At 42.4% G+C, this 27,353-nt stretch overlaps 1 protein-coding gene across 5 annotated transcripts in view; it reads right to left on the bottom strand.

Annotated features, from left to right (window-relative positions):
• NEURL1B (neuralized E3 ubiquitin protein ligase 1B) overlaps positions 1-27,353 on the bottom strand; it is a 215,681-nt gene that overhangs the window by 22,979 nt on the left and 165,349 nt on the right. The gene's annotated exons all lie outside the window — the stretch shown is intronic.

Here is a 27,353-nt window from a genome sequence, read left to right as displayed (position 1 = left end):
CAAAATGTTTTGCCCCTAACCCCAGCTACTCTTCAAGATAACTTTTTTAATGCAACAACTTCATTTTTTTCACCTGAAAGTGAAATATCATTTAAACTCAAAGCAGCTGATTGGTATTTCCTGGTCCTGAAGCTGATGAGAAAATTCTTCACTCGACAAACTTTTGTTATTGCTTTGCATAGCTGAGGTAACAACAAAAAAAACCACGTGTTCAGTTGTTAAGGAAAAAATGTGAGCCAGCATAGAATTTTGAGGTGGGAAGGCTGGATTTCCAAAATAAGGGACAGACCACGGGGAGAGGCAGAACAGTTTCGGAACATGGCAAAGAACTGAGAACCAGAAGGAGTGAGTTCTACTCCTGCTTCCATGACGTCACCTACTCTTGCCTCCTATTTCCCCTCCCACCTTTTGTCTGTCCAGTCTGTTCCGACTGAAAGCTCTTTGGGGCAGACACTACCTCTCCCTATGTGTTTGCACAGTGCCTCGTACAATGGGGCCTCAGGGTGCTACTGTAATATAAATACGCACAAATTGAACTCAGTGGAAACACATGGAAAAAACTCACCCACTCAGTATGGTCAATGAGTTTGTTTTAATGGGCAATTCTTGGAATCAATGAGGCAGAGAGCAAGATGGAGAAAAGACAGAGTCCACGCGATAACGCCTTCTTGAGTCTCTTTGTGTTCAAGTGATGAAAGCAGCTGCATGATAGATGGAAGCCTTGGAAAGTGCTCAGTTTGTCATCATCTATCATGTTTTGTTGACACCCATGTCCGTTGGCTTGTGTTGTTTCAGAAGGCCGTGCTCACGAGCTCATGAACTAGAATGCTTTGAAAGATGGCCTGTCTGCTGGGTTTTGAAAGTAATGAAATAAGGGATGCAAAAATGGAAGAAAGTGAAACCTTTGGCTACTGGCTAAAGAAAAACGTCTTAACAATAATCAACCAGCTAACCTTACTATAAATAAATCTGGTCAGCAATTTTGGACTATGTGCTCATTAATATGCTGTATATACAAGGCATATTAGTTTTCATACAAGGCCAGCATAGCAAACCTATGCATCAGTAAGTTTCTTAGTTGATGTGATATAGAAAAGTCATCATCATGTATGTTTTTACTAAACTGTTGTAATTGGTTTAAGTTCATACTAATTTAGGGAGAGGGTTGGGTTTTTTTCTGTTGTATTCTCTCTTCCTAAACTTGAAGTCAAAGAGGCAGTTTTTAGTAGTGATCAAAGGTTTGAACTGTGCAAAACAGGAATAAATCGCTATTGTATCTTTCATCAGTTCCATGTACCAGTCCCAATGGCTGCTGGGATAGAAAGTTAACAGTCAGGGATAAACATTCAGGACACTGAATAAATTCTAACTATTAATGCTCAGGTTCTCAGTCAGTCACTTGACGATATTAAAAATTGTCATAGTTGCACTATTTTTCACAGATTTAAAAATTACTTTCCTCCTTGCCATTTGTAGCCATCCCTTAGCTCTGGCTTATAAACTTTCCTTTCCTTCTAGAGCAAATAAGCTAAGCTAATATTGTAGGGTTGTTGGTACCAATACTATCAACTGATTATTTCTCAAACCGATGCTTTATGTTTTGATTTATTTTAAAAAATAAAGTTTGCACTGAAGTATTTGGTCTGAAAGAGCAAATAGTTACACGGATTTTGCAAGGAGTTAGAATAAAGGTAGGAACACAGAATTCTGGTGAACTCATTAACATTTAAATAGTCTGTTCTTTTGCCTCAGAGTAACTCCCATTACTCCCTAGTAGAGTCTTGTATTCTAGCAAAGCACCTTTATTCTGACCAACTGTAGTAAGTTATGTGCACAGGGGACTTATAACTAGTGATCATGTCATTCCAATGTGAACGGGTTTTAATGCAATTGGAGAATGAAATGCATTCCCTATTAATATCCTCACAGCAGCAGTTTTAATTTTGCTCCATCATTGAGATGCAGGGGCCCATGGAAAGAGTGCTGTAGCTTGCACACCATTCCAATGAGTCTACCGGTACATAGCTTCCAGCACAGACAGGAATAGGAACAGGGAAAGAATTTTGTTGTCCATTGGACACAGGAAATCCAGCCCATCCCCTACAGACACAAACCGTCACTACACTGCACCAGGAGAACAGCCACTAAAACAAAGAAAAGACTTAAAAAATAAGAGTTGTAATTTAGCATGGCTTGCGTTTCTATTGTTCTATGGAAACTCTATAAAACTCAGTGCCCATGATGAATTCATATTGTTATACAATTTCTCTTAATTTCTTTTCCACCCCCAAAAAGCATATTTGGACAGAGCCCAATTCATGAGACACACCCAGGAGCCGCACTGTCAGATCCCTGCATGGATTTGTGTGTATGCACTATATGATTTTATGGTGGAACTGTACTGTGTTTGTCTAAGCTTGGTTGTAAGATCCTTGAGACAAGAACAGCCCTATCTTCTTTGTATTCTGTGCACGCAGTAAAAAGCAACAGAACTTTCAATATTAGCCGCTAAACTGCTGAGAGATCGAGACGGACTTGTGAAGGTAGAAAAAAGTCACAAATGAATGGCAAGAACAGCATCTGAGTCCAAAGTAACACTACAGGAGCTGAACAGAGTGCACTCCCGTCCATTTGGGCTTTAAACTCTTCCAAGAAAGTGCTACACTGAATGGAAGGACCCTGCTATTTGCCTTTGCCATTGTTAAATTTGCGGCAGACGCTTCACTCTTCACAGTGGTTCTAGCTGCTTTCTACTAATTACAACTGCTGTGTAGTCAGAGCCCATGAAAGAATCCAGCCTATTCTTTTTTTAAAGCCATAGTACTATTTCAGTCCAAACAACTGGGATGGATAACCAGATAAGCATCCTACTTCACAATGCAAGGCTTTTGATAGGTCTTTAGAGAGCCACAAAACCCACAGTAGAAGGGGAAATGAGGCCTCTAGGAAGATGTTCCTTCCAGAGGCCTGGCTCCCAACATGGCACAGGATTTTAAAACTTAGTTATTTCATATTTACACACAGTCTAAACAGTGTTCTGGCAAAGACAGGGGAAAATGCTTTGGGAGGAACACACAGTGGAGAAAGCTAAATAAAGCTGTGACCAGGTCTTCAATCATCTTATTCTTTATGTATACAAAGGCTAAAATCCCACTGAGTTTTTCAGAAACAATATGTAAGGAATCCGGGAGGCAGTGGTGAAGAGACATGAATAACTGTTAATAGTTAAATTAATGGGAAAAAAAATACATCTTTCCCACTTGCCGGGTTACCTCATGATTTACAAAGAGTTCTTTTCCTGTAAAAGATTTAAGGATGAAGGGATTTTGGAGGTGGGACTGAATCAAACAGCTGCAGTGCAACTGATTCGGAACTGACAGCCTCTATGTGTGGGAAGGGAAAGGGAAGATCGATCAATCAAGACTACTACAGTGTGTGTTGTGTAGGTATACAAGCATGCGGCTGAGGCAGAGAGAGGCTAGGCATGTGAACTACATCAGCAGCACACCTTCATTTGAAATGTACTATGCTGTCAACAGGGCAGACAACGGTTGAGTCTGCCTTGGACAGCAGCGGAAGCCACGTGGCTAAATCCACACACAGTTTGCAAAAATTTATCCCAAACAGTCACGATCTGTGGGATTGTACAAACTGGGACCCCATCAATTTAAACAGGCCAGCACCAGAACCAATCTAACTCCTGCTCCTTCACTTTGGTCCAAAATAACCCATGTCTCTTGAGCCTCTAGGCAAACCGAAAGGTCTATTTATTTACTGCTGTGGAAGGAGCAGCTTAACAGGGGTCAAGTTTTGTGGGCAAGGGGGAGATTTTGGGGGGCTGTAAGCGGTTTAGCTACTGGTTTACATTTTTTGTGTGTATCGCTCTCTAAAGCGTATTAGTTGGCTCCTTTATGTTTGTATGAATAGTAATAAATACTTTATAGCTAGGTGAGGTGAGGGAAAACCACCATTTAAACTTAAAATCAGACTCTTTGTTGTCAGCAGAACACATGTATGGATAAAATTTCAGGCGCAAATAGTGCATTCCTTGAAGAAAGCTGTCTGCAGTAAGAATAGGTGGAGGGATATACCAGCTAGAGAATGGAGTGCCGTACCTGGTTTGAACAGTGTATGTTTTAAGTTAACAGCTTCAAAATGTCTTACCAGAAAGGCACAAGCTGTTATCTCTCAAAGTACAGATCCTTCTTTCTTATTAAATTCCTGTTTTAATGTAAGACAGCCCACTTCTTTGTATTTATGCGATCAGAGACCATATAAACCTCCAATGAAGTAATACAAACAGATGTCTGAAAACCCCAGCTTCCACACTAAGAGATGGGCTCAAACTTTAATTCAAAGTCACTTATTTGCCTTGTTTAGGTTTTATTGGGAAAATAAACCTACAAATCACATGTAGAAAATAGGACGGGGGTGTGTGTGAGGGGTTGTTTTTTGCACTGAGCAGGATTTTATTACCAGACAAGATTTTTAATTATATGTTCACAGCTTAGAGTCTCTTGTGATTGCAGCTACAATAAAATATAGACCAAGGGATGAACACCCTGTGTGTTTCTGCCTGTTCGAAACAAGTGGCACCAAATGTCTTTCATTCCAATTTTGTGATGCTGGCATTCTCCACCAGAGAAGCATGCATGTGGGAGCAGAAGGATAGACAGGAAGCAGCATATGCTGACAAGGAGATGCAGAACATATAGAAGAACTGATCTGAACAAAAAGAGCCTGTGATGAGGTTTCTTCCTCCACATACTCTTTCAAATTATTATTTTTAATTTAAGGGTTGTGTGTAACAGATGGGCAATTTAGCAGCAGTGACAAAGCTCTGCTCAGTTGATCATTTCTAGCAGTCTCCTGCTTTTGATAGAATTAAGGTGGAGAGATTGACTTTCCCTGACCTTCTCCAGTGTGTTAGGCACAGACAGGCGTTTCTCAGTAGCAGGCATGCATCTCTTTCCTGTCCCCGCATTTCTTCTTCTACATTAAGCCCATTTACTATTTCCCTGGTGGCAGTTGAAGAGAATTACACTGAACGTATCTAATAACTTTTTAAAATCTGCATTGCATTAGCCAACATCCACACTCAAACATCCCTTTTTAGCAGGAAAGGGATTTATTTGCCATGATTGGCCAATTACTTTTTTAAATCACCTGGCAGTTCATACTCCACAGAGAGTTCACACCATTAAATTACAAGCACCACACTGTGTTCTTTCTATAAAAGCCAGATGTGTCCAAGGCATTTTACTGAGAGGCAAGAGCACCAGGTCCCTGCCTAAAGAGCTTACAGTCTAAAATCTAATTCAGTGCACTTACCATTAGAAACAAGTCTGTAAATGGGAACTCATTTGAATGAGTTGATAGCAATGCACTACAAATTAACCAGCAAATTTCACAGAAACCCCTGTGCACTAATACACTTAACAGAAGCTAGTTACAGATACAAAAAGGAACTAATGGCAGCGGAGAGACATGTAGTAAGTCACAGAATCATAGGACTAGAAGGGACTTTGAGAGGTCATATAGTCCAGTCCCCTGCACTCATGGCAGGACTAAGTATTGTCTAGACCAGGGGTGGGCAAACTTTCTGGCCCCAGGGCCACATCTGGGTGGGGAAATTGTATGCAGAACTATGAATGTAGGACTGGGGCAGGGGGTTGGGGTGTGGGAAGGGGTGCAGTGTGCAGGAAGGGGCTCAAGGCAAGGGATTGGGGCAGAAGAGGGGTGCAGTGTGTACGAGGGGACTCAGGGCAGGGGGTTGGGGTGCAGGGAGGGATGTGGGGCGGCAGGGGGCTTGGGGTGCAGGAGGGAGATCAGGGCAGTGGGTTGGGGTGCGGCAGGGGGCTCAGGGCAGGGGATCGAGGTTCAGGAAGGATGTGGGGTGTGGCAGGGGGCTCAGGGCAGGGGGCTGGGGTGCAAGAGGGGTTTGGGGTGTGGGCTCCAGCCCGGCACTGCTTAATCCGGGCTGGCAGCAGCGCTGCGCCACTAAGGCGGGCGCCCTGCCTGCCCTGGCGTTGCACTGCTCCCAGAAGCGGCCGGCACCACATCCCTGCGGCCACTGAGGGGGGGGGGGGGGCCCTCCCATTGGCCGTGGTTCCCCACAGGGGCCGTAGGGACGTGGTGCCGGCTGCTTCCAGGAGCAGCGCGGTGCCATGGGGGTGGCAATCCCACTGGCCGGATCAAAAGCCCTGAGGGGCCAGATCCGGCCCACGGGCTGTAGTTTCCCCACCCCTGGTCTAGACCATTCGTGACAGGTGTTTGTCTAACTTGCTATTAAAAACCTCCAAAGATGGAGACTCCACAACCTCCCTAGGCAATTTATTCCAGTGCTTAACCACCCTGACAGGAAGTTTTTCCTAAAGTCCAACTTAAACCACCCTTGCTGCAATTTAAGCCCATTGCGTCTTCTCCTATCCTCAGAGGTTAAGAAAAACATTTTTTCTCCCTCCTCCTTGTAACGACCTTTTCATACTATGTCCCCTCTCAGTCTTCTCTTTTCCAGACTAACCAAAGCCATTTTTTTTTCAATCTTCCCTGATAGGTCACGTTTTCTAAACCTTTAATCATTTTTGTTGCTCTTCTCTGGACTCTCTCCAATTTATCCACATCTTTCCTGATCTGTGGCACCTAGAATTGGACACAATACTCCAGCTGAGGCCTAATCAGCTAGGAGTAGAGCGGAAGTATTACTTCTCATGTCTTGCTTACAACACTCCTGCTAATACATCCCAGAATGATGTTTGCTTTTTTTGCAACAGTATTACACTGTTGACTCATATTTAGCTTGTGGTCCACTATGACCCCCAGATCCCTTTCCGCAGCACTCCTTCCTAGGCAGTCATTTCCCATTTTGTATGTGTGCAACTGATTGGTCCTTCCTAAATGGATTACTTTGCATTTGTCCATATTGAATTTCATCCTATTTACTTCAGACCATTTATCCAGTTTGTCCAGATCATTTTGAATTTTAATCCTCTCCTCCATAGTACTTGCAACCTCATCCCAACTTGATATCATCCACAAACTTTATACATGTACTCTCTATGCCATTATCTAAATCACTGAAGAAGCTATTGAACAGAACCAGACCCAGAACTGATCCCTGCGGAGTCCCACTTGTTATGTCCTTCCAGCGTGACTGTGAACCACTGATAACTACGCTCTGGGAACAGTTTTCCAACCAGTTATGCACCCACCTTATAGTAGCTCCCTAGGTTGCATTTCCCTAGTTTGTTTATGAGAAGGTCATGCGAGACAGTATCAAAAGCTTTACTAAAGTCAAGATATACCACATCTACCGCTTTCCCCCATCCAAAAGGCTTGTTAACCTGTCAAAGAAGGGTATCAGGTTGGTTTGACATGATTTGTTCTTGACAAATCTATGCTGACTGTTACTTATCACCTTATCTTCTAGATGTTTGCAAACTGATAGCTTAACTTCTGTACCCGGAAAGATAATGGAGCAAATAATTAAGCAGACTAGTCTGTAATTCCCCAAGTTGTCCTTATTTCCCTTTTTTATAGACTGGCACTGTATTTGGCTTTTTCCAGTCATCTGGAATCTCTCCTGTCTTCTGTGACTTTTCAAAAATAATCGCCAATGGCTCAGTTATCTCCTCACTCAGCTCCTTGAGTATTCTAGGATGCATTTCATCAGGCACTGGTGACTTGAAGACATCTAATTTTTCTAAGTGATTTTTAACTTGTTCTTTCCCTATTTTAGCCTCTTCTGATCCTACCTCATTTTCACTGGTATTCACTATGTTAGACATCCAATCATCACCAACCTTCTTGGTGAAAACTGAAACAAAGAAGTCATTAAGCACCTCTGCCATTTCCGCATTTTCTGTTATCGGTTTTCCCCCTTCATTGAGTAACAGTCCTACTCTCTCCTTGGTCTTCCCTTCTAATATATTTGTAGAATGTTTTCTAGTTACCCTTTATGTGTCTAGCTAGTTTGATCTCATTTTGTGCCTTGGACTTTCTAATTTTGTCCCTACATACTTGTGTTATTTGTTTATATTCATCCTTCTTAATTTCACCTAGTTTCCACTTTTTGTAGGACTCTTTTTTTGATTTTTCGATCATTGAAGATCTCCTGGTTAAGCCCGGGTGGTTTCTTGCCTTACTTCCTGTCTTTCCTATGCAGTGGGATAGTTTGCTCTTGTGCCCTTAATGTTTCTTTGAAAAACTGTCAACTGTCTTTTTCCCCCTTAGACTTGCTTCCCATGGGATCTTATCTACCAACTCCTTGATTTTGCTCAAGTCCACCTTCTTGAAATTCGTTGTCTTTATTTTGCTGTTCTCCCTCCTAGCATTCCTTAGAATCATGAACTCATCACTTCATGATCACACTCACCCAAGCTGCCTTCCACTTTCAAATTCTCAACCAGTCCATACCTTAGCTTTCATTCATCCCTTTAGATGAGAAAAGCTGGACCTCAAAAAGATTTTCCAAAATTCTTCCTGCCTCCAAACAGCGTACCATAGAAGGGCAATGTATGAATAGTTAATAGTTACCTGCACGTGGAGCTGGTTATCACTATGGAGTTGGTTAAGGGCTGTATCCTGGAAAATTAGCTGACCTTTCGATAACATATTTAATAATTCACATCTTCACAGAAAACTGATGGAGAGAGCCCAATATTTGAACTGTAATGTGCATGTGAAGATCTATACCACTCTCTGAAAAGCTTAAAACTGGGAAGACTTGCTAGCGCTTCTATCCCGTCCTTTCCCAAGGCTTTCATTTTGGATTTACCTTGGTTGTCTCTGGTTTCTATTTAGGATTCCTGAGTTTACTTTACTAGCTGGTTTCTAGTGACAAAGACACCCATTAATTACTAATGCCTATCCTTTTGAAGATTAACCACAGCCAGGAAACAGAAACCATTCTTTGGCAAGACACCTCAACAACCAGCTGTTAACGTTAAAATGAGCAATCTAGGTGGACTGATTCCAATTCATCCTTCTACACAAGACAAGCACAAAGAGTTAAGAGGTCCAACATGTCATCCGTACGCGCTCAGCACGTTTTTTAGGAAATACTAGTTAGGGCAGGTCTACATTAGAAACTTTTGCTGGAATAGTAATGTTGATTAAGAGGGTCTTTTTTCAAAGAACAACAACATTTCTGTCCAGCAAAAACCCTAGTGTAGATGCAGTTATAGTGGCATAAGCTACACCAGCACAGACATTCTCATTTTGCTCAGGATAGCAGTATTAACTCTACCAGAAAAAGCACTTTTTTTGCTGGGATAAGCAATGTCCATGCTAGGCAGGTTTCCTGGTATAGTTACACCGATATGGTTATACTAGCAAACCTTTTTGCATGTAGACGTAGCCTTAATGTCGACTAGTTTAAACCACATACACAACATCAGAGAGCCTCCCCACATGTATTTCCTAAATGCATCTTACATGTTCTGTGAACAGCATCTCTTGTTTTGCTGCATAGACCATCTGTCTATGCCCAAGGACCTATTGGTACATTTCTGTCATATGTGGAATTCCTTTCTTTCTCCTCTCCCACATCTCAACTTTCTATTTCCCATGGCAGAGGCATCCAAAACACAATCTCTCTGTGAATCCCAAATGTGTCAATTTGACGGGCCCACCATATTGAGGAGGGTCAGCTGGAGAGGCTAGGATGGGAGATGGCTTTCACATACCCAGCCCTGGGCCAACATTTCTTCCTTGGTGAACTCTGTTACGCCCAACTTCCCATCTCACACAAACCCTCTCACAGCATATATGCCAAGAGTGGCGCAATCTCCGACGACAGAATGGGGCCATCTATCTTGAAGCTTCCCGAACCCCTCCTTACAGCTCGAGGCTGATAAAACAATCAGCATGGACAGCATGCACAATGCTCACCCTAATGGCCATCTAGCCACCCCACCCACATAGTATCTAGCCCTCAACAGTGTAGTGTCAGAACATCTATCCCTATGATGCTCTGTCTCATGTGAAACGGACAGTACGTTTCAGGAGAATTTGCAAACCCAAGCCTCCTCCCAGGTACACAAAAGCAATAGCTACTGCACTGTCAGGGCAGTGTCACTCCCTCTAGCTACTCTTCTGTTTATTCAGAAAGGGAGAGGTCACAACATGAGCAACTAGTGCTGTAATTGGCCTTGGAACAAATGGAAGAATGAAACTAGAGAGGGGCAGTCAAAAGTGTCTTAACTGCCTGAGGTGGCAGCTCAGCCGTTACTAATGACTGCAGTGATATCCATAAACAGAGACACCCTGACACAACAACTCAGTGATAGAAGGGATGTTCTGGGCCCAAAAGAGAAATATAGACACAGAAATATATGGGAAATGTCTTTAGTGTTGAACTGCTCAAAATCTCTGCCCACCACTGTTCCTGTATTTTAAAGATACGGGCAGTGAATTCTTTATGACAGTACTGGGTTCAAGAAGAGGAAAGGAGGATCAATGAACAAGTCAGCTGGGAAAGATCTGGTCCGGATAAAGATGCATGTTAACAAACCATCTCAGATATTTTGCCCATATTTCTGATAACCTTTTCGGTGGCTGTCACATGCAGCTTTAAAGCTCATCTTTCCTAAGGAAAATCTCAGTGATCAGCAAAAATGCCTTAGTGTCTCCCGTTCAAGTCAATGGTGATGCTCCTATTGATTACAAGGTGTGTCAGAGCGTGATTGTCAATAGTTAAATACGTATTTTTCTAAATAGGAATATATTTTAAAAGAAAGTTTGAATCCACAGCTTGTTGTAAATAAGAGCTATTTGGGGTTCTTCTACGGCTCCATGTTAGGAGCTGCCAACTGAGAGATTGGAGATAGTGGGAAAACAATGATCATTGTCCCTGAAAACATCTGAAATGAACAATTTTTAAAATATGTATTGTTTTTTGTTTTTAAAACCATGGAAAATTAAAAACAAATAAATTCTGTGACAATTTTCATTTTGAAAAAGAGACCATTTTTCATTAAAAAGATCAAAGAATAAAAGCAAAAATAAAACCAACCAACAAAACTTCAAATGAAACATTTTGAGCAGCTCTATTAATGACACTTTCAGCAGTTCTACCCATGGCCTACATCTCAATGACAGGATAACAATAAAAATAATAATAATATCTGTGTTTCTATCCTGCTTGTCATTCAAGGGTCTCAAAGCAATCTACAAACTTTAACTAATTAAGTCTCACAACATGCTTGTGAAGTAGGAATGAATTATCCAGTAAACAAATGGGGAACCTGAGGCACAGAGGGGAAATGACTTGCCCAAGGTCACATGAGAAGTCTCTGGCAGAGGCAGGAACCGAACACAGTACTTCTCAGGCTGCCAGCTGCGTGTTTTAAATCACACAACTATTATCTGAGAGAATTTGCTTCCCTACTAGAAATCACTAGAACTCATTCAATTTCTCTCTTTGCAGGGAAAAGAAGGGTTAAACTTAAAACCCGGTTTATCAGTTATGAATATAAAAAGTATGATTATTTTACTTCACAACTACTCTAACTTCCAGTGCTAACCTACTCCATATAATCAAACTGCCAAAATAGTGGCTTTCTGTCCGATTGTCTTAAATAGTAAAGCAACAATTAAACAAAAACACAAGCCTTCTCCCACCCACACACAAGAATTATTTGTTCTTCTTTCTAATTAGTTGCCACGATTAGAAGCTTCTTTACATTCACTGAAGTCTTCCCTTCCAGGCTTGGCTACTCAAGTTAAACCATAATACAGAATAAAGATTACTATCGGAAAAGCAAGCCAGTTCGTTACTAGAATAAGTGACTCAGAACCATTCTCCAGCAAACAGTGATAACGGAACACATGCAAATCTCACCAAATTATGGATTTCTCTCGACCTTACTTACACAACAGGCTTCCCAATGGCATCTCTTCTAGCACTTTAACATTAAATATTATTTTAATTACAATGGAAAAGCAAAACTAACAGAGCTCATGGCTGACTAAGAAACAAAGGTGCTGATTCTGCACTGAAAACTATATGGCCGCAAAAGTCCATCTACGTAGTTCTCAATGCATGAAGTGGGCCAAAGTTAGAGGAAGGACGGGCCACTGGATAGAATACTGGGCCTAGGCAGTGGGAAATAAGGGTTCCATTCCCTACTCTGCTGCAAAACCCTGTGCGATCCAGGGCAAGTCACTCTGTGCCTCAGTTCCCCATCTGTAAAGTGGATGTAATCATGGTTCCCTGTCTCCTAGGGATGTTATAAGGCTAAACACATTAAGGATGATAAGGCACTCAGACACAATGGCAAAGTGAACCATATAAGTATGATAGAGAAGGCAGGTTTTGCACTTGGAGGCAGTTTCCAAAGCAGGCACTGGGTGGCCAGGACAGGAGTTATTACTGATTTAACAACACTGAGGTACAAAGTTCCCAATTTGAAGCTAAGTAAAGTCTATTGTCTCTCGACTGTCCATGCCCTCCCAATACCATCAATAGATATTTGATACCAACATCATGCTTGGTGATTTACAAATAAATCAGTAGAGCCAGTCCTTGCTTGATGGAGTTCAGAGTCCAAACAGAACTGGACACACACTGCATACGAGTACCAAGAAAACCAGCGGCGGGAGAACCTAGCAAAACTTAAAGCCCCTTTGTGCTTAGCACTGTACAACCCACATGAAGAGAGTCTCTGCCCTGAAGATTTTCCCATCTAAATAGACAAGACAGACAAAGGTGGGGATGGAAAACAGAAACAGAGATGAGAGAAGTGACTTGCTCAGGGGTCACACAGCATTGTTAGCAATAGAGTCAGAAACGAACTCAGATCTCCTGAAGCTCAGCCCAGTGACGTATCCACTCCACCACACTGCCTCCAAAGGGCATTTCCACTCAGAGGCTGAAGATTTGAAACCTGGGTGCCTGACGTTAGGGGAATACATATGGATTTAGGCATCTAAATAAATGGCCTGCTTTTCAGAGGTACTGAGCACTTACAGCTCTAAAAGTCAAAGTACTTATGTAGCTGCCTAAATATGAATTTTATGGCCTAAATTCAGGCACCTAGTTCTGAAAACATTGAGTTTTTAATCACTGCAGGGGAACCTGCTCAAAACATCCTCAAAGATCAACAGCTCTGATCAGCATTTATAAAGACAAGAGAAGTGAGAGAATCTGGCAGGCTCCACAACAGAGGCAGTGAGAACAGACTAGAAGAGACTAAGATATGTACACAGTGCAGTTTAGTCAGTTATGTTGCTCAGGGGTGCGAACCAGCCACCCCGAATGATGCAAGTTACGTTGACCTAAGCGCCGGTGTGGACAGCGCTATGTCCGTGAGCTTATCCCGCCGACATAGCTTCAGCCGCTCACGGGGACTGGAGTAATTAAGTCGACAGGAGAGCTCTTGCCCATCAGCTTGGAGACCTGAACTAGCAGCGCGACAGCTGCATTGGTGCTGCTGTAAGCTCTGCAGCGTAGCTGTAGCCTAAGGTAGTAAGGAACTCTAATAACAGAGCTGCTTATGTCAGTCTTCGAATGTTGGTAGTATTCTCAAGGAAGCCAGGCCTCACTGATCTAGGATTCACGGCGGATAGGCAATGCATATGAAACTAAAAATATACAATCACAGAGGAAGGGAACAATCACAGAAGTAGGCTCTGCCACAGTTCTCTGAGGTGGCGGAAGGACAGGAAAACTGCTGGGTTTTAGGTCCATTCTTGGGGGCATGAATCACTACTATTGTTACATGTAGGGCTTGAGTATTAAATCCCTGAAAAAAAGGATTTAACGTGAACATGCTATGCCCCTTCAGAAAGCCTCCCCCAAATACACACACACACACACACACACACACACACACAGGGTCAGGCTCTCTCTCAGATACAGTCTCATAGGCCAAATGTAACATTTACATGAGTGCTGTCTGAATGTCTCAGAAACAAGGATCACACGAAAATCCTAGGACTCCATCTCTCTCCCACCAAGGAAGTGGGAGTTCTCTTGGGGTGCATGCTGGTTGATGCTGAAGTTTTCCTAAGCAAGGGAGAGGGCAAGTGCAAATTCAAGAATCTTTGAAGCTTTTCAAATATGGAGAATAGGTTGCTCTCCTTGGACAGCTAAGCTCCAAGGATAGCATTTTAAAAATGTGCCTACATGATTTTGGAACTCAAGTCTCATTGAAAGTCTATGGGATTTATACTCCTACATCTCTAAGTCACTTTGGCCCTTTTGAAACCATCACCCAGAATCAGCATATTACCTCAGGTGGCCAAGGGAATAAGACTGTTCTGGAGACATTTTGTCTGTATTTGAGGGGGGTTTGGGGTATATTTTCCCCAAGCCGTATCACATCCTGCATTAACACTAAATACCAAGGCATGACTCAGTATTAAGATCACTGTTCAGGGCTGTGGTATTTATACACACACATGCGGATCCCTTGGTTAAGTTTTTATAAACTTCAACCAATATGTATTTGTTTGAAATTCTTACTTGTAAAACATCTGTCTTGCTCACACTATTCCTTTGATCAGGGAGACAGTACAAACAGAACCCTGTTACGCTGTAGGTGAATTATAGAGTAATTGGTATTTAAAGCTTACAAATTAGATGCTTGTATGAAGATCTGTCCCAACTCAACTAGAATCTTAATAAGACACTCTCTTTGGGAAATAAGTCAACTGCAATGCATAACTTATTAAAATGTTTGTAGGATTTCTTCCATGGAACCACAGCAAACTTATGCATGCAATATGAAAAGGCAAATAGGCTTAAAGATACATAGGGTTTGAAAAAGCCCCGTCACCCTTGCAGAGGGTACAGTGACCCCTGCTGTTAAGGAGATGAAGGGGCTAATTGAAGACCAAGGCAGCTGGAAGTTGAGCCTGGGAAGAAAAGGGCAAAAGACTATTGTGTATCCAGCACACAGCAGTCTAGGGATATCAACTTTGGTTGTCTCTCAACTGCTGGCCCAATCCTATGTGTAGAGAGTTAATTGTTCCATAAGCCTGACAAGAGAAAGGGGTAGGAGTTTCCCTCAGCCTAAGCACATGGCAAAAGGGAACAGACTGCATTTAAGGAGGGTTGTTTCTTTGTGAAGCAGGGGGCATCTACCCCTACATGCAAGAACTACTGGCTGGAGAGAGAAGGCAGAAGGGAATCTGCCTGACCTGAAACACTGATAAGACCTCGGCTCACAGAAAGGGTGAGATCAGACCAGAAGGGCTACATCCAGGACTTTTGTTATTTTGCAAGATCTGTAACTCTCCACAGCTTTTTAAGAGTAAAGTGACTGCGATTAGGAAATTCCTGTGCTAACCCAGCGTTCCTTGTCTTCCTGCCATGTTGTCCACAAAGAACCCAAAATGACCACAGCCTACTGGAACTCTGAGGAAGCATGTGTAAGCAACTAGGTTGACTCAAGAGGTCTGAAAATACTGAAGCAGCCAGATAGTGGAGTCCCACAGCCCCAAGGGAGAGTTCAGACAAAGGAGCTGAACCTGGGGATGTGTCTTACAGACCTAGAGCTAGGGATGGGGACCAGGTTCTGCCCAGAAGCAGGTGGCTTAAATGCACATCAGCTGGGTCCACTCACAACCAACTGATGTCCATCCAGATGGAACTGGGCCAGGTTTTGACACTAGGCACACAACAATCTTTGGCCCTGTTCTTCCTGGGCTCAACTTTCAGCCCTCCTGGATTCCAGTTAGTCCCTTCTTCCCCACCTTAACAGCTCGGTGGTAGCATAGTGGAAACTCACACCCATCCATTCCTATGTGATCCCAGGGCTGGGAAACCCGTAGTAATAGTGATGTACTTTTCATTACTTAAACTTTTTTTTTTTTTAAACTTAAACTCAACATTGTCAAATCGAAGACCCCAAGAAATGGTAATTTCCCCTCATTAAGAAATATGATCTTAAACTTAGCATCGACAGAGAAGAGATAGCTTTGTAACTACTCTGTGGGTTATAGGTCCATTAACATGAGAGTCATAGACCTCCTTATGAAATCAAAATAGATCACAAGCTAAGAAAAGCAGCTGTCAGAATTCCATTAATTTCTGAGAACAAAAAAGATAAGCCAATATGGAATTATCTCCTTTTGCCCCAAAACAAGACATTTCATCATTAATCTCAGGCTTGTCAGGCAGAGTTAGCTGCTTTAACATTCCAGTGCTATTAAGAAGAGAAAACTCAAGCAACTTTTCTTTCTGCAGTTTAGAGACCCAATGAAAAAAACCTTTTTGTCCAGAGAAAATTTCCCCCAGAGATTGTATTTTCCAAGTTCCTTCACTAGAAATGAAAGTGAGATCTTTCTTCATCTGTTCTGGCGGTTTATTCATCACTTGCAGCCATAGTCCAATACAACATCACAAGCATAGTCACAGAAACAACTGTAATGTCATAGACAATTGTGACACTGAAGCTGTCAAGGTTCCTCCCCCACTCTGAACTCTATGGTACAGATGTGGAGACCTGCATGAAAAACCTCCTAAGCTTATCTTTACCAGCTTAGGTCAAAACTTCCCCAAGGTACAAAATATTACACCCGTTGTCCTTGGACTGGCCGCTACCACCACCAAACTAATACTGGTTACTGGGGAAGAGCTGTTTGGACGCGTCCTTCCCCCCAAAATACTTCCCAAAACCTTGCACCCCACTTCCTGGACAAGGTTTGGTAAAAAGCCTCACCAATTTGCCTAGGTGACTACAGACCCAGACCCTTGGATCTTAAGAACAATGAACAATCCTCCCAACACTTGCACCCCCCCTTTCCTGGGAAATGTTGGAATAAAAGCCTCACCAATTTGCATAGGTGACCACAGACCCAAACCCTTGGATCTGAGAACAATGAAAAGGCATTCAGTTTTCTTACAAGAAGACTTTTAATAAAAATAGAAGTAAATAGAAATAAAGAAATCCCCCCTGTAAAATCAGGATGGTAGATATCTTACAGGGTAATTAGATTCAAAAACATAGAGAACCCCTCTAGGCAAAACCTTAAGTTACAAAAAAGATACACAGACAGAAATAGTTATTCTATTCAGCACAATTCTTTTCTCAGCCATTTAAAGAAATCATAATCTAACACATACCTAGCTAGATTACTTACTAAAAGTTCTAAGACTCCATTCCTGGTCTATCCCCAGTAAAGACCAGCATACAGACAGACACAGACCCTTTGTTTCTCTCCCTCCTCCCAGCTTTTGAAAGTATCTTGTCTCCTCATTGGTCATTTTGGTCTGGTGCCAGCGAGGTTACCTTTAGCTTCTTAACCCTTTACAGGTGAGAGGAGCTTTCCCCTGGCCAGGAGGGATTTCAAAGGGGTTTACCCTTCCCTTTATATTTATGACAGAAGCACAGGAAATAAACAGATGAACTCCTGAGGTACAAAAGGTCTTGTTTTAATACAAATATCGGTAGTAAAATAAGAGAACAGGGAATTCGTGTCATATACAATGAGCTGGCAGAAGAGTCTATAAACAGACCTTTCCCCCATTTTTTTCCCTGGAAGAGTCAGCGGCTCTTAGACATTTCATAGATGGGTGATTTTTCCCTCTATATTAAAAAAAACTTTGAAATGTGGTTAAATGGCTTGGTCTGTGAAGGCGCTTCAGAGGGAATCCCAATAGCAAAGGGGAAATCATTCCTAGCCTGATGATTTGGTTTCTCAGTGCCAGCCCGGACAGTGGGGAAAGGAGAAAAGCAAAGCTCTTTCATCACATTGCTCCTGCTCTAACATGAAAGGGAACCTGGTATCTCTTGCTCAGTTTGGAGACTTTCTGAACTACACACATCCTATTGGCCCTAAAGAAATGTGTAAGAAAAAATTTCAGGGGAAAAAAAGCTCTGTCAACAAAACAAAGCAGAATGAGAAGTCTGGGCTGCCGAAGAGAGAAAAACAAATTAACAAGCAACAACTCGCTTCTCCTCCAAAGTCCCTCTGCACCAATTCGGACAGCAGGAAGTTGCAGCAGCAACACTCTGCAATGGAGATAGCAGGGAACCCCGGTTTGCAGGAAGACAAAAAGAGCCTGTAGCAAAGCTACAAATCCTTTCAAACACCTCCACACCCCTACACAGTGCAGAGGTTCACGCTCTTCTTCCAATAAAAGCTTCAACCAACAGCACGGGGAGCAACGTTAGGAAAATTGTGCCTATTTGTGACCAAACAAGATCTCTCTCAGATCAGTATCTTACCCCAGTAGCCACTGGGCTTAGAGCAGGATCATCTCTGCTTGGCTCAAAGTGCCTTTTCCTCTCAGGCAGACAATGGGTGTCCAGAACTGGAGAAGTCAATGGGACCACATAAACTTGGTCTGTTTTGTTTCAACAAATTCAGGGGCAGGGAGGTTCAGGTCACCGTAAGCAGAGGTGCCACTCTGCAACCAGAAGACTGCTTTCTGGCAGGATGATCCTGGACATCCAAAGCAGGCAACACGACAGCAGTAGAGACAACTTCCTAGTTTAGAGGACTCCAGCAAGACAAAACAAAACTGCCTACTCCTGACAGAGTGGTGGGGGGGCATAGGAACTTGCTAAATGAAAAGAAACAAAAGCCCCCCAAAAGCTCTGGTGGTTGATTAGGCTAACTACCTCCCTACAGGTGGGGAAAAAACACCCAGTAGGGTCATTGAGCCAGCTCCCCTTTAAAGGGCAGCTTCCATCCCACCCCACCCCCATCTCCATCTGTTTATAGGTAAACTTACTTCTGCCATCTGGCATGGCACTGAGCAGGACTGGAAAATGGTGAGTTCAAGATGCCCCCGACAAGTGTCACAAATCAGAGAGCTCATAGGAAAGAGGAAGGTGTGAGTAATTAGTGAAAGATGTTGTCTGGCTGCCGTAACAGGTAACATTAACAGATGGAGATAAGCAGCGGCCAAAAACATGGGAGACAAAAAATAAAAGGCGCACACGCTGGGGAGAAACACAACTATTAAACAGAGAGAGAGAGAGAGAGAGTCCTTTAAATGGAGAACCTTAGATGAGATTTGACACACAAGCTTGCAACAGATCTCACAAGGGGAGAATAAGGAAGACACAAGTAAGAGGCTGCCCACTCATATTCAAACACCGCAGAAAGAGAGAGAGGCAGGTAATGGGAAGCCCCGGAGAAAAATAGCTGGCTGTAATCACCCAAAGAAAGATGGGCAGGAGAAGTAGGAGCCCCGGCAGCATGCAGCTCAGCAACATAAAAATACAAAGCAGTCAGATTCCAAATTCTGAGAAGGACTAACTTTATAAACACGCTCACCTCTCTGCTGGATGCAACACTTGGCTAGACTCCTCTCTCTTTCACTTTCTATCTGCTTTCTAAGAGAAACAAGGTGGGTGAGATAATATCTTTTATTGGACCAACTTCTGCCCGAAGAAGAGCTCTGTGAAAGCTTGAAAACTTGTCTCTCTCACCAATAGAAGTTGGTCCAACAAAAGAGATCACCTCGCCCACTTTGTCTCTAGTATCCTGGGATCAACATGACCACACCACCACCACATGTACCAGATTTCTAAGTCATCTCAGCAAGTGAGCACTCACTTGTGTGTTTTCACACTCTCTCCTTCTCCATCCTTACCCGTTTCAATAGCTTCACTGTAACCTCCTTCCTTCCATTCCTGTCTTTTGAACCCAGCAACATCCATCACTGAGACATGCACATACCCCCACCTTGTGAAAGCTTATTTTAGTTACAAACCTGCCCAGACAAGCACTATGACAATTTGATAGAGAAGAGGAACACGAGGTTTCCTTTCAAGGCAAGCTGTGCAGCAGGCATTGCCTAACCAAAAGTGTACCTGGAAAACAGAACTGGCTTAATGCTAAATCCACTGGTGCTGGCAAAGAGCAATATGTTTATCTCCACCCTTGATTAAAGCCAATGAAAATTATACACAGGAGGATCCTTGATAGAATGAGACCAGAACTGTTACATAAGCTTCAAAGTGAATTATCCTTATCAAGTCAAATAAACATTAATGTTCATATTTTCAAACTTGAGTGCTTAAAGTTAGGCACCTAAATCCATATTTATGCTCCCATATAAGTGGCCTAATTTTCAGAGGAATTGGACACCTACCATTTCCTTTGCCTTTCAAAGGGAGCTCTGTGTGTTCAACATCTTTGAAAGTCAGGCCACTTTACCAAAGTGTTTAAATGCACACATTTAGGTGTGTGACTTTAAGCACCTATGTTTGAAAAGTTGGGCCTAAACGAACAATATTTGGTTATATTTGGTTATATATACACCTGCCTTCTGAATGAAAAACCCTCTGAATTCCAGCAATTTTCCGACTGTCACGCAATTCAAAAGTGTGCTGTTTAGTAAAGATAGCATTTTACCAGTTAGTAAAACAATACTGTACCCCCTCTAGAATGCAAACAGTAAAACAGAATGGAAGGTAACTGAATTGTATGTGCAAGAATGCAGCATATGATTTAGCAGCAGAGAGTAACCGAAAAGTGCTCTGACTTCAATAATACCCTTGGAAAAGTACTGTGTGGTTGTCTGAACAGAGAGAGGGGACTGGGACCAGCATGGTGGCTCAACACAGCTGTAATTTTGATAGGTGCTGTCTTCTTAGATGTGTATATAGTTGGTTTTATAGTCTGAACAATCCAGATTTTGACAGTAGCATTTGAATTTACCAAACCAGTGGATGCAATGATTTTCTGGATTTGTACTGTGCTAGGCTGTTTATATATAGTTCTCAGCATATGAATCATACATACTGTGCTGGAGCTTTGAATCAAAGGACAGTCTTCAGAGTGTCAGATTTCCTTCGGAGGAATACAAATGCAAAATGCTACAAAACACACAATAAGAATCTTATTTTGCATTTCTGTGTCTTCTTTTGTTGGAGGATTTCATGGTCTGTAGAAGTTAATTAGCTCTTACAACCCCCCTGGGCAACAAAACAATACTTATATCCAAAAATGAGACAAAGCATGTAAAGTGACTTGCTCAAAGTCCACAGCAAGTCAGTAGCAGAGCCAACAAGAGAACCCAGGAACCCTGACTCCCAAACCCTGCTTTACCAATAAAAAAGGAAAAGAGACATAAATAAGGTTGTTGTTGGCAGCATAAGAATGATATGACACTGACAACTCCTTCTACCCAATAAATTCCTACCAACCAGATAAAACAAAAAAAAGAAGAAATGAATTAAATTTAAACAATCAACATCAAAAATCATGCTGCAAGCTGAGTTTTCACCTTGGAAAGGGAGGAAGACCAGAGGCTCCGGGAAATCCCCTAAGGGCTTCAACAGTGCTATCGGTTTTACATGGAAGCTGATGGGGAGCAACATAAAACAGACAAATGTGTTTGTTCCTCCCACCTTTACCCGTTAGGATCCTTCCTTGCCAGTATCTTGAAAGAAGCTCATGGTGGGAAGCATCACTTGGGTGAAGGGGATTTTTGACTGTGGCAAAAGGGTTAGTTTCCCTCCTTGTTTCCATTACGGCAAGGATATTTTCTCCCCACAAAACACCCCAACTCTGAATGTGCCAGCAAAGAACCAAGGGGGAGCAGGTGTTCTCAAGCGATTCCCAACGTAAGGTCTAAGTACTCTCACCTCCGAGGAAAGTGCAGTGCTCAGCAGCTCCGGGGATTGCGCCGTAACTAGATAAAACAGTACAGTACACACAAGGAAAGGTGTAGAGCAGAGTGGGGATTTTGGGTTGAAATACAAGCAGCCATTCCAGGAGTGTACGTTGGTCAATAGAATTCACAGAGGTGATGCATTAAGGAGGGGCTTGAAGGGGAGTGAGCGAAGGTATGGTATGAATCGGAAGTGAGTTCCAGACACAATGAAGGTGTGAAGATTAGCTGTGGGAGTAGGACATGAAGGGAGTAGCTGAGGGGCATATATATAGATATAATACACACGGAAGAGGTCTTGAAGCTGAGATGATCATTTCTTTTAGAACAAGCACCATTACCCCTCATGTTTACCAAAGACACATGCCAGCCATACCTGATATTCTTTGCAGTTGTGATTAAGGCTGGGAGAGCAGCATGGCAATCAGACCCAAGCCGGATTCTTAAAAGGGAGTCTGGTTGCTTTGTTAAATACCAATGGCCCTATTTGGGCCAGGGTCACCAACTGGGAACCCAACTGGTACATTCTTGGCTTGTACGTGGGTCACTTGCTCTGATTCTGCCTGCTGCGTTCCTGCCCTCCTGCTGGAGCAGCTGTCGGTGCTTCTCTCCGACCACTGCAGGCAGCTGGCTAAGACTTCCCCTGCTTCTCTCAGCTGGACTTCTCTCCGCATTCTAGTCATTGCAGCCTTCTCCTACACCCTGATTCAATGTAGGGACTTCTCCAAGTCATGAGGATCCCATCAGTTCTCTTCAGCACTGCCTCTCTTAGCCTCTCCAAGCCTGTCTGATGACCACTCCACTTTCCTCAGGCACCTACACACTCATTGCTCCCTACCATACCTCAGCTCCCTACTAGCCATATTATGAGCATGTGGAAGCTCAGCACACACATGTATTTTGAGGAGAAATGGTCAGAACAGTGTGACAGGCTGAGAAAGAGATGAGAGAAATTAGTAGCCAGGATGGGGCTAGGGCTGAGGGCGCAAGTGGAGAGGTTAGAAATAGGGAACAGTTAGAAACCTTATTGTTGGTAACAGGGAAGGAGAGGGAAAGGACATTGGTATTGGGGGAGAGGAGCTCTAGTGCATCCTGGGGATGGAGGAAGGGCTGGAGTGAGTGTCACCATAAAGGAGGAGAATGTGACACAGGAAAAATATGAGATAGATTATTGGATTTGTGTTGGTGAATGGGAGCAAGAGTAACAGTGAGTGAAAAGGTGGGGCTAAAAGGGAGGAGTGGGGGTAAAGTAACAAAGAAGGTGCAACAGAGACAGTGGAAGGGGAGGGAGGATGAGAGGAAATAATCAGGCCGAGGAGAGGTGAAGTCAAAGTCAACCGGAGCAACAGCAGAGACTAGGGAGATGAAAGCAACTAGTGGCGAAAGCTAGGCAATCAGCAAAAACAGACAAGAACAAATTAGCTTCAAAAACACCGGGGTAACATTACCTACAACCTCACCTCAATGTCATAAAATTAGTCCTTGATATGTGACATAATCTTCCAACAACTTCCACTTGACCACTCAGCCAGTTTTGCAAGTCAGAAAAAGTTCTACCTATTGACTGCAACATTGCAAACTAGTTTATCGTCTACAGAAGAAAGAAAAGTGATGGCTTGAATGAAGTCTTCACTCTTGCTTAACCACTCAGCCACGAATTATTTTAAACAACATGCAGCAGAAGGGTAGAGGCAAAGGGTGCATATCCAAACATAGGGTCCAATACTGCATTCCTCCATTCAGGCAATGCTCCCATGGAAGTCTGAGTAGGCATGGTAGGTCTCGGCCCACACATCAGGGAAAGGAAGTGCAACATGAGGATTTAAATTCCCAGAGTTGTTGTGCAGTGAACATATCTTACGCATCATACATGAAAGTGAATCAATATGAACAGATTGCTAAGGAGTTCTGTTGACCCATTGGGGGCTGAGACCAATAACAAAAGGGAAAGCTAATTTTGCTGACAGAGTGCTTCATGTATCATCAAGCTGTCAGCTAGATAAGATCAATTTCCACAACCCCAGAGTCTTTGTTTAAATGTATTTGACACATCTCAGCTCTTTTCATCCATTGCCTCCTTAACCAGCTCAAATATAGAAACTGGCTTTCATTAGCCCTGCTCTATTATTCATTTCAGTACCATTCCATTTAGGAATCTTGCTGTTAATTTGACAGTTGCCTTAATCTACTGTGTTAACCATCAAAATGCTTGGCCAGCAGAAGTTAACCAAGCTCCTGATACAATTTCTTCAGCATCAGTAGGATGCTTGCTTCTATCATTAAATGAAGATGCCTGATAAAAAGAGATAAGATGGATTAACGTTTCAAGTGGTAATAAGCAGCTGAAGTTCAATCAAGTGAACTTATAAATACAAATGAAGGGAAGTGGGGTTTCAGATTGCCTTTCAGCATTTGAGATAAAAATTGGACAAATTTATATGTAAATCCAAAAACAGTTTGATTGTCTGGCTTTTCCATGAGGCAAATGCAAAAGATCGCTCTAGATTTTCTCCACATCTAATCAGAATGGAAATCAGTTTTCCATTTCCAACTGTTTTTTATGTTGATTTAAAAAAAAAAAAAGCCGTATTGTAACCTTCTATTTAGCAAAAAGTTTAACTGAAGTGTTGGGCTAGTATTAGTGGGCTTTTTTCTTCCTTCAAATACCTTCCACAGCTTCTGTTACAGGGTAGAGAAATTCCTCTGCGAGCTAAAATGAGAGTATGTGTTGTTCATTTTGTCAGGGTGCAAAGGAGTTTTTCAGACATATGCAGGAAAGAAGGAGATGAAAGGCTTAAAGATATTAGGTTAGATTAAAGTAATTCTAAATAGTCATGGCCTTTGTAAATAGGAATTCACCCAAGAATTCAGTCTGCAGACAGAACTTTCCAATTTTCAAACAACTACTCTGAAAAAAAAAAAAATTCAACACCTGCTTCTATCTAGAATGACGGTTTGATGACAAAGGGTTGCTACACTACAAACTATGAACCCAATAGGGCAAACACTCCCTCTTAACCAATCAGTAGAAGTTAGGAGCTTAAATAACCTTTAAGGTTCAGGGCCTCAGTTCCCCAGAAGCAAATAATTAAAGATTTGTAGAATTCGGTTCTAAACTAGAAAAAAAAAAATATTTTAAAGGGAAAAAAACCTGTTCTTCCTTCATCTTAAATGCTTTATACAGCATTATGCTACCTGCTTCTTTTAACTTTTACTATTTAAAAAAAGCAGCAGAATTTCAGAAATGTCACATTTTTAGAATCTTACAGCACAATTTCAAACAACATTTGAGCATCTTAAATGTTTTTGCCTTGCACAAAAGCAGAATATTCCCAACCAATTGGTATTTTGCAGAAAACCTCAATCCAGGAGTACAACATGAAAATGAAGGTTAATAAGAACAAAGAGAAAGTGAGGAATTTTATAATCTGAAGAAAAGGCTTTTTTAAAAAAAACAAAAAACACACGAACAAAAACAAAAAATTCTACCGCCACCAGTAATTGCTCAATCACAAAACACAACAGCCTTCACCAAGGATTTAACTCCCAGCTGTTATGTACATGGAGGATGCTCAGTAAAGACTGTTCTAGCAACAGGCAGAAGTAACTTTTATAACCCCTTCACCTTATATAGGGTATAAAAGCGCTTCTAGTTACGTCCCACATCCCAGCAGGTAAAGCTTTTCTCTCATGTATGCATCCGATGAAGTGAGCTGTAGCTCACGAAAGCTTATGCTCAAATAAATTGGTTAGTCTCTAAGGTGCCACAAGTCCTCCTTTTCTTTTCGCGAATACAGACTAACACGGCTGCTACTCTGAAACCCCTCATAAAGACAGAACTTCAACAATGTATCCCTCCCCTGTGGCTCTCCCTGATGTTTGGGATGGTAGCCCTGATGTTGCCTCTATCTGTAGAGCCTACTGATTAGATGGATTTTCTCCAATCTCAACAACTTCTTTTGACTCTTTTATTCATTGATTCATCAGGTATTACATAACTCAGCTGTGATGTCTTTTAGGGTGAGAAAAGGTCATTTCCTATATAGGCATAATATCTGATGGAGAGAGATGTGAGTGCAGATGGAAATAAGATATATAAGCTTTCATCGAAAAAAATCTCCTGCTGGGTACATAGCTAATCACAAACAACAACCCTAAAAGCTGTTTTGTGAGTCACCCTTTCTTTTCACAGAAAATATAAGGGCGAATCCATGTGCAAATCTTCTGTATTCAAACCTTGGGCTGATTGCTGGGAGACATGTGTGCATTCAGTAGGTCCTTCTGTTTCTTTCAAAAAGCTCAATAATACCCTTTTTATTTATGGGGTGCCCAAAGTACAAAGGGTGAAATGAAGGATGGCTGCAAAGAAAAGAAAAGAACAGCTGAAGATAGTGATTCACAAGGGTTCAGTAATTCAGTACTGTTGATTCTATAAAGACCCATAGCTTTTATTATCCACTGATTCTTTGAGGGGAAAAAACTCGCAATTATGAGCTTGTAAGAAAAAGAATATCTGCTTCTCTTATGTAAGAGCAGCATTCACTGAAAAAGCATTTTAAAACCAAGGCAGTCCACCAAACATTTCAGATCTGCTTTCAGATAGTTTCCCTCTTGTGTCGCTGAACAGCTGAAGATGTTGTGCACAATTACACACAAAGTCCTTTTTAAAAAACAACAACAAAAATTATTTCAATTGAAACCCAGGGTCTCTCCATTTCAGCTGCAAAAACAGTACCAGTTCACCCTCTTTTGTTGCCCTCACAGGGTTCAGAATCTATCCCAGCTGCTAAAGATACATTGTCTTTATTCCCATTGCTTCTGGGGTCTCTGAAGGACCCTCAAGCTTCAAAAGCTTATTCTGATTACGACACAGGAACTGGGGTTAAAAGGAAGAGAAAATATACAAATCCTAAACTGTCCCTAAAGTGATCATCTCTTCTGTCAGCGCAATGCTTGGCAACTGAACAAAAACCATTAGTTTCAGCATCTGTCCCTTCACACATCTAATCCTGCCCCATGTGTCCACTGGAAAGGAACACTCTCCCTCACCTCCTCAATACACAGCTTCAGCCGGTACCTCTCAAGGACAACAAAAACCTAGCCCCCTTTACCACACGCACATACACATAAAACTGAGCACCAGTTGGAAAGTAAAAAGAGGCAAGGATAAGTAGTCTGAGCTACTGAAACAAGTGAGATTTAAAGATACACAAAAAGGATTAGGATTTTAAATGTCTTGTTGTTAGACAATGCTGCTTCCTTCACTGCCAAAGACTGCAAAGAGGACTTAAAAACTCCCTCCCTCTTTTAAAAATAAATTTCCCCTTTTCTCTTTTAGACTGTACATACACCATTCATCCCCTTTCCTTCCACCTATTTTTAAATTTGTGGCAGTGAGAGAGAAGGGGAACTGTTCTTCCCCCACTTACACCCACGTGTTGGCACTCCAGATCCAGAACACAAACCCAGGGACCCGGGGGCAAAACCCGGGCTCCCTGATCTCAGGAACAGCGGCATGTGACAGAAAGCAGCATGTGCAGCAGCTCTGCGTTTCCTATTGACTCCAGGACACCACGAGAGTAGCATAAAAACTCCAGATCGTACAGCATAAAGCGGGCCACTTGCTCAGGCAAAAGCAGCCGCTTCCTAGGAGGTGGAGCAGCTCCCTCCAGCCCTAGTATCTCACAGGAGAGGGGAAGGGCGGGGAAAGGTATCTCCAGCCCGGGGATATTGCGGGGTGTCCGGCTCTCTCCAGCCCTGGCACGGATGGGGGGTT

Source organism: Lepidochelys olivacea, assembly GCF_965140295.1.
Source record: "Lepidochelys olivacea isolate rLepOli2 genome assembly, chromosome: 8".
NCBI lineage: Eukaryota > Metazoa > Chordata > Testudines > Cheloniidae > Lepidochelys > Lepidochelys olivacea.
The sequence above is the reverse complement of the archived record's forward strand: the minus strand, read 5'-3'. Positions and strand labels throughout refer to the sequence as shown.